General features: G+C 39.1%; 1 long non-coding RNA gene across 3 annotated transcripts in view; it reads left to right on the top strand.

Annotated features, from left to right (window-relative positions):
- LOC133047993 (uncharacterized) overlaps positions 1–14,984 on the top strand; it is a 138,639-nt gene that overhangs the window by 55,174 nt on the left and 68,481 nt on the right. For 2 of the 3 annotated variants that reach the window (XR_009690936.1, XR_009690935.1), the window contains one exon: positions 4,562–4,760. The exons of the other annotated variant lie outside the window; for it this stretch is intronic. This is a non-coding gene — a long non-coding RNA (uncharacterized LOC133047993). The remainder of the gene's footprint in view (positions 1–4,561; positions 4,761–14,984) is intronic. 3 annotated transcript variants of the gene reach the window in all.

Raw genomic sequence — 14,984 nt, 5'->3', positions numbered from 1 at the left:
GATCAACAACTAGACAGCTGTCCATAAACAAAGGCAGCTCTTAGATTGCTCAGGAGTCCACTGGGTACGAAACTTCAGAAAACACAGTAGAACAAAAAAACCTGAGAGGAACCACACAAAAGGGAAAGGAGAACAGCTTTCTTTAGCCTGCATTATCCCACCGCACAGGCAGGCACAGCTCACATCTAAGCGGGAAAACCTCACCTAGAAAGACTTCCCCGCAACTGGGAAGGAGAGAAGGAAATGAGTGGCCAGCTTCCCCAGCCATTTGGGGCACTGCATGAAGAACCTTGCCTTAGTTTCACCCCGTCCAGAGACTGAAGAGCTGAGACAGCCAGGAACAAAGAAGAACAGGGGCTATGGGTATTAGCCACACAATGGGAGTAACCATGGTTCCCAGTGACCTATTCCACAGAAGACCCCAGCTTTTACTACTGAAGACTCCAATGGTCAGCACGACTACCATAGACCCCTACAGAGCTGACCATTGTTTTGCCCCACAGATACAGTTTGCAGGTGCTAGCTGTCTGCATCCTTCCCTGCTCTCTCTCTCTCCTACCCTGCCAGAATAAGGATCTGCACACGCCTCCAGTCTGTGCCTTTGTTTCTGCATGAGTGCAAGACAGTAGCCTAGATCTGGGTGACTGCCCCTTATGGCTGTGTGAGCCTTGGGGACAGACCTTGTGTACATGCACACTGCAGTTCTGACACCTGTGACTGGGTCCCTATGTGCAAGCCTCTGGTGAGTTACAGTGACCGTGAAATGTACACTCAGATCGGGCCCTAGTTCCTCTCATCGGCCTGAACAATTAGTCTCACCTACAGCTGTGTCCACCAGCTCCACACCTACACACCTCCAGTCTAAATCACTTCACTAGCCTCCACTCTCATGAACTCACCCATAGGAAGACCCTGCAGTGGCCAGAGTGCAGTAGAATGCTGATAGCTAGGGCCCCCACAGCTGTTTATGAGCCCAACTCTGGACCTATCTCTTCTAGATGGCCTGCTCTGCTGGCCTTGCTTGTGACTAGACCCTCTGACTGTGTATCTGCATCCCACTGGCCTGACTTCCCTCAGCAGCCTTCACTGTTGTGCTCATGTCTCTGGCAAGTTCCCGAAACCACAGAAGTGCATGCTGACCCCAGAACCCCTGCAGTTGCCAGAGTGGCTGCAGTTGGCCTTGGCTTTTGCTGCTGGTCCTGGCCCCCACCAAAACATGTGTATTTGCAACCTGCCCCAACCCAGGTTGTGCATATGACAGACTCCAACTACCACCACTGCCTGCCACTGGACCTGCAGGTAATCCTGAGAGCCCCAGCATCACTACTCTAATCCTCCCCTGGAGGAGGTCATGGCAACCTACTCCATTATTCTTTCCTGGAGAATCCCATGAACAGAGGAGCCTGGCAGGCTATGGTCCATAGGGTTGCAAAGAGTCGGACACAACTGAAGTAACTTAGCACACACAGAAGGATTATAAACCATGATCAAGTATGATTTATCCCTAGGATACAATCATGACTTAAATCAATAAATGTGAAACATGACACTAATGTAATGAAAGACAAAAATCATACGATTATCTTAATAGATGAAGAGAAAGCATTTGACAAAACTAACATTTTTTTGAGGGGGATGGTGGAGAGAAGGTGGAAGATAAGTTACAATATTACCTTTAAGAAAGGAAAAATTAAATTGTAAGCTTAAAGCCTGAAAACTATTAAGTACATGCATGCTTAGTTGCTTCAGTCCTGTCTGGCTCTCTGTGACCCCACGGACTATAGCCCGCTAGGCTCCTTGTCCATGGGGGTACTCTAGGCAAGAATACTGGATTGGGTTGCCATGCCCTCTTCCAGGGGATCTTCCAGACCCAATCTCTTATGTCTCCTGCATTGGCAGACAGGTTCTTTACCACTAGAGCCGGCTGGGAAGCCTGAAAGCTGTCAAATAATGGTGGTTAATTTTAATAGTATGTTTCCAAAGGCCAGCTATTGTTCTTTGTAACACACATTAACTGATTTAATTAATCCTTAACACAGCACCAGAAATTATGCATGTTTGTTATCATCAGGCCACTAAGACACAAAGAGTAAGTTAGCCAAGGTCGTGCAGGATTCTTGCCCAGAATCCCTGCCTCAGCTACTCCAGTTATTGTTTGTTGCCCATCATAGGTCTTTCTGCTTCTAATGTACACTCTAACCTACACTTCTAATACTCTAACCTAGCCTGAGGATATTGTGTGTGCGCTCACTCAGTCATGTCCAATTCTGTGACCCTATGGACGGCAGCACCCCAGGCTCCTCTGTCCATGGGATTCTCCAGGCAGGAATGCTGGAGTGGGCTGCCATTTCCTTCCCCAAGGGATCTTCCAGATCCAGGAATTGAACTGGTGTCTCCAGCATCTCCTGCATTGGCAGGTGGATTCTTTACCACTAGCACCACCAGCCACCTGGGAAGCCCCAACTTGAGAGTATTATATCATTCTATTTGGTTGTTATCCATTGCTATTGCATTTAGTTTGCCATATGTTATACATATCTTTCATGTGAGATTCATTTATAAGGGATGGAACATAAGTTTTCATGTTAAAGAGAAACTTACAGTTTGCCAGATTTGAGCTTGAAGTTTTGATGCTCTCATAGGTATTTTGCAAGTAAGTCCATTTAATACGAAAATAAGTACAAGGATGGACATGAAATTCACAGAATCAGTTTTATAGGAACTCCTCACCATCTGGCTGTTCTATCAGTAGAGTAACATTGAAAATCCTCACAAGAAACAAACATGTTTGTGTCTGTCAAAAGAAGGGCACCCAAGAAACCAACAGGAAAATTCTGATGGTCTATGTTTATCATTGGTGTGAGTTTATGACTGTATACAGCAATAGTATTCTCTGATCCATACACAATACTGGCTGTGTTACTATAAGAAATATATATTAGTGATTGAAAATATCAGAGGATAAGCTAAAACATGATCGGTGATGCTGTGTAGACAGATCTTGGTACAGCCTGCAGTTAACAGTGAGCACATATACCTTATTCATGTCTTTCTAGCACCTCCCACCTAAGGGAAATAATAGCACGTTTCAGGTTACAGCTCTATTTATCTCTAAAACTACCCTGTTTCAACTTGGAGTTATGATTATAACATAATGTTGTATCTGCCTTAACTACATAGATCCTGGCATTACTTGGAGAAACAGAAATGTATAATTATTTGGTTTGGAAGACAGAAGCCCTCAAGGGAATTTTTTTAAAGGAATTTAAAGTCAAAGAAGTAGAGAAATATGATCATCTTATCATAAAAGAGTTAGTTAAGTAGTGGTTAAAGAGCAATACAAAACAGTTCTGTTAATGCAGGCAAAACAGTAAAATCACTGCCCCAAAGCTGACAGAGCAGGTGCCGTGCTTATCCTGAACATCCTGAGCTCTGGGCCAGTCATTTTCCTTTATCTAATCTGAGTATGTCCAGGCTGGCTGAGGCTGCAGCAGGGCTGAATTCAGATACTAGATAGAATTTGGGACCCGTAGGCCTATGCGCGTGTGTATAAAATGGAAATCATGAATGCAGACCTCTAATAGTATAAGATTCTAAATTATACTGTATTTTTTAAATATCACAAAAAGTTTTGATACATGGGAAAAAAGCAACAATAGTGCAACTTTTCTTAATCTCACTGCCTACATATACTGCACATTTTTTAAGGGTAGAGATGAAGACTATGTAGCAAAATAACTTGAATAATTGGCACAAGAGCTATTTATTTGATTCCAGAATATAAATACAGCTTCTGGTTAGAAGGGCAGCTATTTGGGGGAGCTACAGACAGACTCCTTTGAACTCTCAGAAATAAGGTTTACTACCAGTGGAATTAATTCAATCAAAAACACAGTTTTTCTGAACCTTCCTACAGTTTCTTTTGTATCTCTAAAAGTAGAAAGCAGAGGGGAAAAAGGGTAGGGTGCTTTCTTTCAAGTGGGGAGCCTCTGGATTCTTATTGCAACAACCAGAGAAAATTTCAATTTCTGTAGTCCCCTAGAGAAAAATTCAAGAGGTCAATTCCCTGTATCATGTTTTTACACTGAAAGCATACAATTCTCACTAAATCATGTGAATCATCTCACTAAATCATATAAACTAACAGCATTACCCCAAATGACAAAACATGCTTGAAGTGACAAATTTAGGACATTGTATTACATTTATTATCACAGAAAAATTTGCTTTGATATGCAAATTTTAAAACACACGAATATATGGGTCTAAGCCAAAAATAATCAATAAAACACAACAGGGTGCAATTTTCATAATTACAAGCTACACTAAACAATATAGCAAGATTTAAGGTACAGTCCTGATTGTTACTTTCCGATAAATGCATGCCCTTCAGTTGTCTTCTAGGGAGTAGAAATGTCAGTTACTGCAGGGTAAATTTCTTGAAGAGTTTCTTCAGAGACCGTAAAAGTGGACATTTTGCTTCTCAGACAACATTTCAGAAAGGATTTAAGAAAATTATTTTCTTGCCATAAAGTCATAACTGTCCTGTGTTTTTTGTTAGGTCATTCTGGCAGGAATGAGAGAAGGTGGATTAGAGTCAAGAGTGGAGCTGTGGTGGCAGGTCTGGAGATTTTTGAGAAGGTTTAGGGGAAGAGTGGACAAAGCCTGGACCAAGACATTGACAGTGAGTTTCATATGGGATGGTTTTGGATTACAGAAACCTCCCAGAGGTGGAACTGTGTGCCACTGGAGAGTAGAAGGTGAGCCGAGTACCATGCCCCACCCAAGCAGAAATGCAATGACTTCTCCTGTGAACTTTTTGGAGGAATACAAGTTTGTCTAATTTTACCATACAATAGTTTAAGAGTGATCTCAACACATAACCAATGTATAAACTTTTACCCAGCCTTTTGAATCTTTAACAGAAAAACCACCACCACCACCACCAACATCAACAACAAATGGGTAGGTGGAGGAAATTTAACTACAGATTTAGAGTACATTCAGTTCAGTTCAGTTGCTTAGTCTTGTCCGACTCTTTGCGACCCCATGAACTGCAGTACACCAGGCCACCCTGTCCATCACCACCTCCCAGAGTTCACCCAAACTCATGTCCATTAAATTGGTGATGCCATCCACCATCTCATCCTCTGTCATCCCCTTCTCCTCCCACCTTCAATCTTTCCCAGCATCAGGGTCTTTTCAAATCAGTCAGTTCTTCGCATCAGGTGGCCAAAGTATTAGAGCATCAGCTTCAATATCAGTCCTTCCAATGAACACCCAGGACTGATCTCCTTTAGGATGGACTGGTTGGATCTCCTTGCAGTCCAAGGGACTCTCAAGAGTCTTCTCCAATACCACAGTTCAAAAGCATCAGTTCTTCAGTGCTCAGCTTTCTTTATAGTCCAACTCTCACATCCGTACTTGACTACTGGAAAAAGCATAGCCTTGACTAGATGGACCTTTGTTGGCAAAGTAATAGCTCTGCTTTTTAAAATGCTGTCTAGGGTGGTCATAACTTTCCTTCCAAGGAGTAAGTGTCTTAATTTCATGGCTGCAGTCACCATCTGCAGTGATTTTGGAGCCTAAAAAAATAAAGGCAGCCACTGTTTCCAGTTTCCCCATCTATTTGCCATGAAGTGACGGGACTGGATGCCATGATCTTAGTTTTCTGAATGTTGAGCTTTAAGCCAACTTTTTCACTCTCCTCTTTCACTTTCATCAAGAGGCTCTTTAGTTCTTCTTCCCTTTCTGCCATAAGGGTGGTGTCATCTGCATATCTGAGGTTATTGATATTTCTCCCAGCAATCTTGATTCCAGCTTGTGCTTTATCCAGCCCAGCGTTTCTCATGATGTACTCTGCATATAAGTTAAATAAGCAGGGTGACAATAGAGTACATTATTAAATACAAAATTAAATCAATTAACTAAAAATGTCCCTTTCTTTACGCTTTTAACTAATGAAAATTTTGCCACAGGGAACATAGAGTAGATAATAAATGTAAACAAAGCCACTTACCTTCATTTCCCACACTGTCCTTCATAAGTCCTCCAAGCCACATCATTTGCTCTGGGTCTCTGTGTGTGTTTAGGCACTTCAGTCGTGTCCAACTCCATAGACAGTAGCCCAACATGGTCCTATGCCCATGGGATTCTCCAGGAGAGAATACTGGAGTGGGGTTGCCATTTCCTTCTTCAGGGATCTTCCCGACCCAGGGATCGAACCTGTATCCATTACATCTCCTGCATTGGCAGGCAAGTTCTTTACCCCCAACGCTATCTGGGAAGCGACCTGCTGTATGGTGGCCGTCCATATCTAGGGTGAGGTCTGGAAGTAGAAACTCTGCCTCTGGTTGCCCCAGGGGAATATCTTTCAGAGGCATCTTAAGATGAGTTCAGAATACAATGAGACTGTTATCAAGGGCTAACCAATAGAGAAGGAAATAAAAACATACCTCTGAATGCCTACTGCTTTCAGTTTCTCCAGACTTCATTGTATCCTGCGTGTTTCTCTTCTTAGCTTAAACTACAAGGTCTCTTCTCTAAACCATATGGATTTATTATTCTTTGAGAAACTTTAAGGACAAATAAATCAATTTTGTTGTTGTTTGTTTTGGATTTTGGATAGGTGCCAATGTCTTTCAGCAGTTCCCCTTTTCGAATTTATTCAAAGAAATAAATTGGGGGAGTATTAAGAAAACAAAGAGGACATAAACTGGTGTTGTGATAGGTCCAACCCCAAACCGAGTTACTTCCTCTTCCATCTTGTAGAATAGAAATAGTTCTCATAGTTATATATCTGCAGCCTGATCATCATTTCATTACTGTTATCTAACTGTGGATGTGTGATGCCCGGCTATTTCTTTTGATATACTGTGGGAAAGTAAGTAAGCTTTCCAGAGGCACAGTAGGAAATTATATTCAGAACCTCAATTTTAGTGCCAGGCAACATGGGTTGCTAAAGGTATTATAAAAGGTTATTGTAAAAGGTAATTACCTTTTACATTTCAGCATTACCTAGTTGGAGACTGAGATGTTGGAAAGCCACATTCAGAGGTTCCCACAACCTCACAGAAATTCAATCTAGACAACTTAGAACGAATCACTACTGACCTGAGCCGCTCTCATGAGGATCTAAAACAACAGAAGTAGTCCTGATTGATTACCCCAGCCTGTTGTATTTTTACCACAATGCATCTTTCTAGCTCTTGCAGATACCTGTTACTTATAAAAGACTTAATTGTTGACGTTTATTTTTCCCAAGGGACATAAGCACAGTCTTCTGTGGAACTGTATCAGGTACACATGGAAATATTAAAGACAAAAACGTAAACCCTTAAATGACAGCAATTAGTGTTGTTTTAAAATGAAAATTATAGTCATGGTAGACATTAAAACAATAATAATGACAGTAATAATAGCAATTAATTTTTTTCTTTTTTAATTTTATTTTTTATAATAAAATTAATTTTTTAAATTTAAAAATTTAAGTTTTAATTTAAAATTTAAAAAATTATTTTTTAATTTTAAATTTATTTATTTTTTAATTGAAGGATACTTGCTTTACAAGATTGTGTTGGTTTCTGCCAGCATCAACATCCATCAGCCATAAGTATACGTATGTCTCCTCCATCTTGAATCTCCTTCCCCCTCCCTCCTTCCCTTTCCCACGCCTCTAGGTTGTCACAGAGCCCGAGTTTGAGTTTACTGAGTCATGCAGCAAATTCCCACTGGCTCTCTACTTTACATACGGTAATGTAAGTTTCCATGTTATCTCTCCACACATCCCACCCTCTCCTTCCTCTCCACTCCCCTCTCTGGGTCCACAGGTCTCTTCTCTATGTCTGTGTCTCCACTGGGGCCATGCATGTCATTTCACCAGTGTCATCCTTCTAGATCCCATATGTATGCATTGGTATACGAGATTTATTTTTCTCTCTCAGGCTCACTTCACTCTCTATAACAGGTTCATCTACCTCATTGAAACGGACTCACATTCATTCCTTTTTATTAGCAGTTAATGTTGATTGGACACCCATTTTCATGGCAATGCAAAGGTAGCCTTTCAAGGGTTTTACATACAAGAACATATTGGATTATTTTAACAAAATCCTTGAGGCCAGTTTTATAATCATTCCTATTTTACAATGTTTGACTCCATGGAAACTGTCTTTAAAACCAAGACTTTACTTCATGTAGCTCCATTCATTACTAAAGTTCATGTGTGTGTGTGTGTGTGTGTGTGTGTGTTTTCCCTTTTCATTCTTTATTCATTATATATACACATTCAGATTGAAAATCAGAAGATACCTGTTTAAATGCTAACTGTTTACTTCTGATAGAAGATTCAAGGGATTTTTGGTCTTTATTATACATACCTTTCTGCATTATTCGAGATTTTATCAAGAAGATATCATTTTTAATAAAAATATTTGAAACTAAAATATATGGTTATATGGCAAATGTTTTAAATTCATTGTTTAAAAAAAGTAAGTTTCCAAATTCTTATACATTTATGATGACAATGTTGTACTCCTAAACCTACACATACGCCCACACACATACTCATAGTCACAGGTAAAATGTTGGAAGTACATCAAAATCTTAGTTATAATTATCTATGAGTGATGAAATTAGGCACAGTTTCAATTTTCTTCTTTTTGGCTAAAACGGACTTTTGCATTTTACTTTACTTTAACATATGTTATTTTGTAATAGGTATAAAAGCCAAAAAAAAAAAAAAAATTAAAGAAAAAGAAAGTGAAAGAGAAAAAAAATGGAAGTGGCATAGGAAGCCTCTGGGGTGTAAAAGCTATTTCTGGTGCCATCATTTACTGACTGTCACTTCACCTATTTAAACCTCAAATTCTTTATTTGCTAAGAAGTTCATAGTAATAATACCTCATAGGATTACTGTTTGAAGCAAATTAAATAGTTTATGCAAAATGTAGTTATAAAAATGAATTCAAATTCTAGGAATGATTCTTCTGTTTGGACTAAAGCTAAGAAACCATATAATGCAATTCCTAGTGGGAAAAAGAAGTATGGCTTCAGGCTAATATGAAAAAATTAGATCCACTTATCTACTTATCTAATCAGTATGTGATTTGCCTTTTTGGTGGTATTCCCATTCTCTGTCTTAGACTTTCACAACTTCAAGCAATCAGATTCACAGGAAAACGGCACATTCAATCTTCACCCTTTCCATTCAAAGCCCAAAGTATAGTGACGGTTTCTGAATTCCATGCCTACTCCACAGATAACAGAGCTTGAGTTTAAAGCACATTCTTGTTACCCCGTGGTAATTTCTACCTCACTTTTCTCAGAATGAATCCTTTCCCAAACTTCATATCACTGACGTTAGCCATAATATCCAGATTAACCCTTAGCAGTCAACTTCCAAATGTTAGCATTGTTTCTCCTACTTGTCTCCAAAGTGTTGAGAAGGTCTAGGGTTTGATGCTCCAGAACACGGCCTCTCTATTTGTGGCCCCCCACTCCCCACCCAGGAGAGACCTCACAGGTGGTGGAAAACATGATGATTCTGGACTACCTTTATCATTGATCCTTTTCCTGGTTATATAACTACATGTTCTTTAAAGTATTTGGGCCAGGCTGCCCTGCGCAATTGTCTTTTGGAGAGTCTCCTATAACTCCATCCATTATTCTATGTTTAAAGGATGTTGGCTGATCTCTAGAATGGGTAATATGGAAATCCTGTCTATTTGTTGTATTATTAGATAATCAATTGCCGAACTAACCAAATAACAAACAATTTTGAATTCCTTTATTCCTAATTTGTTTAATTCTTAATAAGTTAAAATTTGCTTTCTTGTTAGTTTGTTCCTACTACTGATCTGTGTCAGCTCAATGGACATGCAGCTTTTTAAAGTATTGCTTTGAACCTATATTAGAGCATTTATTATATTTGTATATGATTTTTTTATATTGGAATATATTTGATTTACAATGTGGTGGTAGTTTCAGGTGACAGCAAAGTGATTTAGTTACACACACACTTATATCTGTTCTTTTTCAGATTCTTTTCCCGTATAGATTATTATAGAATACTGAAAATAGCTTTCACTGTGCTATACAATAGGCAATTGATTCTTTTACATATAGTGTGTGTATATGTATATGTTAATCCCAACCTCAAAATGTATTCCTCCCCCTTTGATAACCATAAGTTTCTTGTCTATATCTGTGAGTCTGTTTCTGTTTTGTGAATAAGATCTTTTTCTTTAAACATATGGTAATGTATGTTTCCATGTTACTCTCTCCATACATCCCACCCTCTTCTCCCTCCCCCACCCCCAGCCATGTCCAGAAGTCTTTTCTCAATGTCTAAGTCTCTACTGCTGCTCAGCAGTAGGTTCATCAGTACCATCTTTCTAGATTCTATATATATATGCCTTAGTATACAATATTTGTTTTTCTCTTTCTGACTTACTTCACTCTGTATAATGGACTCTAGGTTCATCCACCTCATTAGGACTGACTCAAATGTGTTCCTTTCCATGGCTGAGTAATATTCCATTGCATATATGTTTCACAAGTTCTTTATCCATTCATCTGTCAGTCGACATCTAGGTTGCATCCTTGTCCTAGCTATTGTAAATGGAGCTGCAGTGAACATTGGGGTACGTGCGTCTTTTTCAATTTTGGTTTCCTTAGGGTATATGCATAGTAGTGGTAAATAAGTTCTTTTGTATCTTTTTTTTTTTTTAGAGTCTACCTATATAAGTGATGTCATATGATATTTGTCTTCCTCTGTCTGACTTCACTTAGTATGATAATCTAACATACTATGTTTCTGCAAATGGCACATTTCATTATTTTATGACTGAATAATACTCCATCTTCTTTTCCATTCATCTGTTGATGCATATTTAGGCTGCTTCCGTGTCTTGGCTATTGTATATAGTATTGCTCTGAACATGGGGATGTATGTATATTTTTGAATTATGTTTTTCTGCAGATATACGCCCAGGAGTAGGATTGCTAAATCATATGGGAGCTCTGTTTTTGGTGTTTAAGGAACCTCCATACTGTTCTCCATAGTGGCTGTATCAATTTACATTCCCACCAACAGTGTAGGAAGATTCCCTTTTCACCATACCCTCTCTAGCATTTACTGGATACTTTTCAATGGCCATTCTGATAGGTACGAGGTGATACCTCACTGTAGTTTTTATTTACATTTCTCTAATAATTGTCATTGAGCATCTTTTCATGTGCTGGAGGAATAAAATAAATAAAACAAAAAGACAATGCACAGAATGGGAAAAAATATTTGTAAACAATGCAATCAACAAGGAATTCATCTAGAAAATATACAGCTCATGTAGCTCAATACCAAAAAAACAAAACAAATAACCCAATCAAAACATGGAAACATACATTACCATAAGTAAAATGGATAGCCAATGGGAATTTGTTGTATGACTCGGGGAACTGAAACTGGGGCTTTGTAACATCCTAGAGTTGTGGGATGGGGAGGGAGGTGGAGGGAAGTTCAAGAAGGAGAGGATATAGATATAACTATGGCTGATTCATACTGATGTTGGCAGAAACCAACATAATACTGTAAAGCAATTATTCTTCAATTAAAAATAAACTTTAGAAATGAGCAGAAGATCTAAATAAGCATTTACCCTGTTCTATTTTTAAATGTTCACTTTTCCATTTTTCCCTTGGATTATACTCTGCTCTGAGGGCAATCACATCATCCAAAATTGTTCCCATTTCTTTCTGGCCCCAAGATCCAAAGGCTTCATCAGGTTGTTTATTCAATCTATCCTAGGTGAAAATAAATTTACTTCAGCACTGAATCTGTTTGGCAACATCATTTATAGTGATTTTCTTGTGCAACATGTATGTAATACTTGGCTTTAGGTAAACAAAAAATAGTGATTTACATTTTTAAATAAAATTATATAATTAAGTTTGGTGGTTCAGTTTTATTCTCAATGATATATTTGTACCAAGTACTAAAAATGTTTCTTGAGGAAATGCTGAGATAAAAGGAAAATAACTTAGGAACAGAATCACAGTGTTGGCTATAAGAAAGTGAAAATGTTAGCCGTGTTTGGCTCTTTGCGACCCCATCGACTATAGAGCCCACCAGTTCCTCTGTTCATGGAATTCTCCAGGAAAGAATACTGGAGTGTGTTGCCAATCCCCTCTCCACAGGATATTCCTGACCCAGAGATTGAACCCAGGTCTCCCACACTGCAGGCAGAGTCTTTACCATCTCAGCCACCAGGGAAACCCATTGGCTATGAGACATCAGTATTAGACTCTCTGTTAGCTAGCTGCTCAGTCGTGTCCAACTCTTTTTAACTCCATGGACTGTAGCCTGTCAGGCTCCTCTGTCCATGGAATTCTCCTGACAAGAATACTGGAGTGCGTTGCCATTTCCTTCTCTAGGGGATCTTCCTGACCCAGGGATCAAACTTGAGTCTTCTGCTCTGTAGGGAGATTCTTTACTGCCTACTTATGTTTCCTGCATTGGCAGGAGGGTTCTTGAGAAGCCCTTTCATTCCTAAATGGGAGATAATAAACTTGGGGATCAAATGAGATGATATGTTTGAAAATGTTTTCCCCAAAATAAAAGTTTCCATACATTCGGTTAATTTTAGACTTATAATGTGTAAAACACACACAAAAAAAACACTTAAGATATTCTATATGTTAAATGAGTTGAGCTTTGGAAATCATCATCCTTATCATCCTAATGATAAAATAGCAACTATAAGTATTTAGTGAGAATTTACTATGTGCTAGAAATCATTTTTGTTATTTTTGTAATGTCTCCAATTGTTGTGACTTGCAACTGTCCTGGAGTTATTATTCTCTCCATTTGACAAGATGAGAAAACGGAAACTCAAAGAAGGTGGCTTGAGAAGCACCACACAGCCAATACGTGACAAAGACTAACATAAAATTCTGGCCATAGAGTCTCATCTGGAATCACAAGGTGACTGGAATGATAATGACACAGATTAGTTGTTTTTTCTTACAGATGGTTTGTTCAAAACATATGCAGGTAAAGGATAAGCAATTGGAGAGTACTTGTAGATCTACTCTTTGTGATTCTGCATCCACAAGCTGTCCCCCTATTCTCCGAAGCATCATTATTCATCCCTCTGCCAAGGTCTCAGCATGTGTACTTGGGATATATGAGTTACTTGGCCCTAGAGTGACCCAGTTGCACTTAAAAGGAGAGACTATGCTTCAGAATATAATTTACTCAAGAATTAACTTATCCACTCTCTCACAGCTTGTTTTTAGCAATGGTGTTATATTCAAATCAGTTTTTGTTATTTGACTTCTGAAGCTATCAATACAACAGGATTCCTTTAATGTTTTAACCATCAATATTTAGTTTTGCTAAAGTCAACATTTACAACTGTACCTAGTGTAGATCTATGTAAACATTCTTCTGCCTTTTATGTGATAATTGTTATGGAAAATTGCCTTCACACTCTCCAGGAAAATCCCGATTGCTTTTCTATCATTGTTTCAGAAACAATGCCATCTTCCAGAATTTTATTCCTGATTCACCAGGAACATTAATTTCTCTATATTCAAGGTTTACATGTATAAATTTTAGATTATATTACTGTCCTGAAATTTTCTTTAAATGAGGTAATATATGCAGAACACTTCACACATACACACCTACTCATTCAATTATGATTCCTTTCCTATTTTCAACTACTTAGAATGAATCAACATTTGGAAAAGATAAGGCAATAAAAGAATTTGTGTCAGATTATATATGTGCATACTTTCTTCCCTGGTAGCCCAGCTGGTAAAGAATCTGCCTGCAATGCAGGAGACCTCAGTTCAATTCCTGGTTCAGGCAGATCCCCTGGAGAAGGGGTAGGCTACCCACCCCAGTAATCATGAGCCACTCTGGTGGTTGAGCTGGTAAAGAATCTGCCAGCAACGTGGGAGTCCAGGGTGTAATGCCTGAGCTGGGAAGATTCCCCTGGAGGAGGGCGTGGGAACCCACTCCACTGTTCTTGCTTGGAGAATCCCTACGAACAGAGGAGCCTGGCAGGCTGCAGTCCATGGGGCGCAAAGAATTGGACATGGCTGAGTAACTAAACACAGTGTGAATTTCTAAAAAGTACAGTAACTTTGTGTGTGCGTCTGTCCTAAGTCACTTCAGTTGCGTCGGACTCTGTTCAACCCTATGGACTGTAGCCCGCCAGGCTCCTCTGTCCATGGGATTCTCCAGGCAATAATACTGGAGCGAGTTGCTATTTCCTCCTCCAAGAGATCTTCCTGACCTAGAGATCAAACCTGAGTCATGTATGTCTCCTGCATTGCCAGGCAGCTTCTTTACCACATAGCGCCACCTGGGAAGGCCATTTTTATGTGTGTAACACAATCAATCTTATACAACCACAGTTTTTCTTAAGGGAAAAAAAAAGTAGTTTCAGTGTAACTTGAAGTGAGGATATACATAAAGCAATGTTCCTAAGAGTAAAGACTTATTAAATCTGACTCTCGCCTGAGCCCTCTCCGGAGGTTTGAGAATCAAGAATAGCTTCACTTTAACTCTTTTAACTGCATCCACTTAATTTCTCTGTTAAGTATTTCTGCTCCATTTGACCCAGGTACTCTTAACCCTTGTTTCGATTCTCTCCATTTTAAGTAAAGAATAATAACACCTGTGTTATTCCTCAGAGGATTGTTGTGGGGAGAAAAATGAGAATGAATGAAAGGGAAAGGACGTTCATAAGTTAAAAATATTGAAATAAATATGTTGGAATTATTCTATTAGGAGCTACCTTGAGTGGATAGATCCTTAATCACAGATTTCAGGGTCTAAAATACTGAGGTGGAGATTTCTATAAATGTCACACAAAGCTACTTTTCCTGAGTGCACGGTTAAGATACTTTTCTAGATCTGTTTTGTGTGACCCTGTGACTCAGTTGCATTCAGAAGACTATGAGCGGGTATGAGC

This window comes from Dama dama, chromosome 28, assembly GCF_033118175.1.
Source record: "Dama dama isolate Ldn47 chromosome 28, ASM3311817v1, whole genome shotgun sequence".
Lineage (NCBI taxonomy): Eukaryota > Metazoa > Chordata > Mammalia > Artiodactyla > Cervidae > Dama > Dama dama.
This window is presented reverse-complemented; position numbering and strand designations above follow the sequence as displayed.